Raw genomic sequence first — 3,773 nt, 5'->3', positions numbered from 1 at the left:
AACTTAATTGAACTCTCTAAACTCATTTTATCTAAGCTGTTTATACTGCATCAAATTCCTCAAAAATGCAATGTTGTCTAATATGTATATGCCACACTACTTGAGAAGAGAAACAAAATTATATAATGCAAGTTATTATCATCCTAGGGGAAGTGGATAAAATGGCCTTTCAGCAAACACTTTATAAAAAGCAATGGCTTTAATATTTGGTTATATACATATAGGGTGCTGTGATAAGGTGAATATAAATTTTATGATACTAATATGACACTGTACATTGTTGAAAAGAGCCATTATTTATCTCTTTCACTGAGTTTTTGAGGGAAAGCAATACACTGTGTTTCATTAAGGTGAACAAGATCCCAGAGACTCTTCATAACATTGCCATGTTATTAGTACTCTTGTGACCATACTTCAAAGAGAGATTATAGCAATACTGAGTTGGTTTGGGGGTCTTTATTTTCCCAGAGATGTGAGTTCTTATGGTCCAAGACCCCAGAGTATTCAATGTCATATCCTCAAAGCACTGCATTGCTGGACACTAACAGGCAGCAACAATTATTTATTTTAATAAATAGATGAATGAATGAGGAACCAAATAAGGCCAGCTCACTCCTGTTTTGTAGGGAAAAGAGTACAAGCATATGTGTATTATACTGAATAGTGCTATTATTTTGGCATCAGCACTGCTTATTATTACAATAACAAATTTACTTTGATTGAGTTATTATGTGATAGGCACTAAATCTACACTACCATAATCATTACAACAAACTCAAGGTGGATACTACTATAACCCACCCCCCCCCTTTACAGATGAGAAAACTAGAGAAATAGAAAAGCTATAAGGCTAGCACCATAGCTCAATAGTAAAGCTGTGTGTGTTGGGAGCCAGGTCCAAATATTGGCCCTGAGGCTTGAAAAACACACCAGGTATGTGTTTATTCATGTCCTAAATAGTGAAAAAATGAAGAAATGGAGGAAAAAGGATTGTGGCATGACCATACCCCACTGAACACCACCCACTGAGGGGCTTTCTCTTCCTCTCTCTCTCTCTCCTTCTCTCTCTCTCCCTCTCTCTCTTTCTGGTGAACATGTTTCCTCTGGCATTAAAAAATGAAAGAAAGAGAAAAGAAAAAGAGAGAAGAAAAGAAAAGAGAAGAGAAAAGAAAAGAAAAGAAAAGAAAAAAGAAAAGAAAAGAAAAGAAAAGAAAACAAAAGAAAAGAAAAGAAAAGAAAAGAAAAGAAAAGAAAAGAAAAGAAAAAGAACGACTATGAAGGTCTACATGGGAGTTAAGGTGTCTGGATCACACATAGCACATAGTTAGGTCTGAATTCCTGATCTGGTACTGAAGTTTGAATCCCTGATCCAGTGTGTGTATGTGTGTGTGTGTGAGTGTGTGTGTGCATGCCCAGCACCTTGATAAGAGGGCATTGCTGTGTGGCCATCTACCCTGAGAAGTGCTTTTTCACTTTTTCCTCTCTATCTTTCTGTCTTCTTGGAGTATATATGTGCTGTGTAGCAAATTTGAAAAGAAAAAGAAAAGATGGGAAAAAAGAATAACCATATAGAAAGGCAGGGACTTTGAATAGAAGCCCCCTCCCCCTTTTTTTTACCTAAGTGACTTGTCCAAACATTGTAATTTAACAAGACAGCCAGGATTAGAACCTAATTTTTCAGGTGGTTAGGCAAAAAGATCCCTCAATACAGGTGTACTTCAGAAGCAACTACAGATCTTCCTAAAAACACAGTTCCTTAACTGTTCTTTCTCTAAAATTCTAATTCAGTATACCTCTGGTGGATTCCAGCCATCTCCATTAAAATAAAGTCATCAATTCAATGTCATATTCTGCCAATTTTTGTGCCACTGTTGCAGACTAAGTGGCCTACTATTGGGTCTTCAGAAAAGTCTTGATGCATTTTTACAGTGAAAAACAGAAAAATTTATCATGATTTTTCCAATGACCCAATAAAAAGTTAGAGGGATCTCAATGCCATCGTATATGTCAAAGCCTTTTTAAATTATGTTTAGACCAGGATTTTCATGGTAACAATGCTTTATGCTGTTCCCCAGGGTCTGCTGCCCCGTCATTATGGGCTGTGTCCAATGATGGAAAGTTTAGCATATCTGAAGGGATTGCTACATGATCACATCCTATGGAGGAGTCTTTCTTTCTCTCCTTCTTTTTCTGTATCTCTGTCTCTCTCTGGTGAGAGCATGTGACCTTGGGCAAGTTAAAAATTAAAAATAAATATAAACTTGGACAGAACTAACATTTGACAGTATATTTTGCTTCAATAATATTCTTCCACTAAGAGTATCATTTACTAAAACAATACTTAACATGTACTTCTACACACTTACATATCTATGTATTTTTCTAAATATTAGCTAACTGGCAGTAATCAATCCTGTAGTACATGTAATTAGGAGGCCAAACTTAGGAATTGAATAGATCAAGCTTTATCTTTTAGTACTGTGACTTACCTTCCCAGAAAATCTGTTTGCTCATCTGCTAAATAGATACATAATACTTACCTCATTGGATTGTTATAAGGCTTAAACAAGATAACATATTAATACGGTGAATAGAAAGAGTGGATTAAATGTTCAAGGAGTGTACATAGCGATTTTTTTTTTTAGTTGCCATTGGCATCTAATTATTATCCAACAATGCTAGTACTAAAATGAGAAAGTCAAGTACATCTTTAGACCACTTAGCTACGATTTATATATAACTGATAAAACTTTTTCTTTTTTCTTAATTTGCTATAGCGCACATGCACTCACAAAAGAGAGAGTGAGAAAGCATTCCCAAGGGGATGGCTGCACTACAGTTCCTTCTCTTCCATTCTCTCCTCTAGATTTTGGGCATGCATACCTGCCTGGCATGTTCTTCAAGCAGCCAGGACCAAGACTCAAAACTGATAGTCAGCTATATGAGGTTTGACCATCTTAACCACTGTGCCACCGACTGGCCCCTGAACTTACTATTTTTGTAAAAACAATTTTTATGACCCACCTGTGTCTGGAAAAAAAATAAATTCATGTATTATTGGGTCATGTTTCATGGATAAAATAGTTTCTCCTTTAAATGTTGTGGTTCTAAGACACTTCTTTAGCTCACAGTTGGTAATCAATTCTGTATACAAAGAATCTAGAGTAACTTTTATTATTATTATTATTATAAAACAACTTTGATAGGAAAAGGCAATGTTTTTTAAAAAAATCTCATGAGAACAGTCCCACTTTCAATAACGATGGAGTAAGATCAAACCAAGCTGAGCCCTCCATGGAAAATCACAAAACCCGGACCTAATGCAAGCAGCAGCTACCTGAATCACTGAGACTTAACAAAAGCTTGACTCAGGGGAGCACACTTGCTTGAAAGAGTGGACTTCTAGAAAGCGAATTCCATTTTTTCCTCCAACTTTTAGTTCAATGCCAAGTGAAGAGGGTTCTAGAGGCAGTATGGGTGAAAAATGAACTCGAGAACCAGAAAAGTGAAGCTCAGGAAACTGTAACCCTTGAAGAGAGTAGGTAAATTTTAGAAGGAAAAGTCAGAAAGGGATATCCAAATTCTGCCTGTCTATATCTTTCACTGAGACCTTACCCACATATGTGCAAATCAGATATGAAGCATCTTAGCTAATAGTAATAAATCTCAAAACTGTCACCTAAGAAGTAGAGTTTACACGCCAGGCGCGTGTGCATGCGTGCCCAAGATCCCGAGAGGAGAATGGAGGAGAAGGGATTGCGGCGTGACCATCC

This window comes from Tupaia chinensis, unplaced genomic scaffold, assembly GCF_000334495.1.
Source record: "Tupaia chinensis unplaced genomic scaffold, TupChi_1.0 Scaffold149798_1, whole genome shotgun sequence".
NCBI classification, from domain to species: domain Eukaryota; kingdom Metazoa; phylum Chordata; class Mammalia; order Scandentia; family Tupaiidae; genus Tupaia; species Tupaia belangeri.
This window is presented reverse-complemented; position numbering follows the sequence as displayed.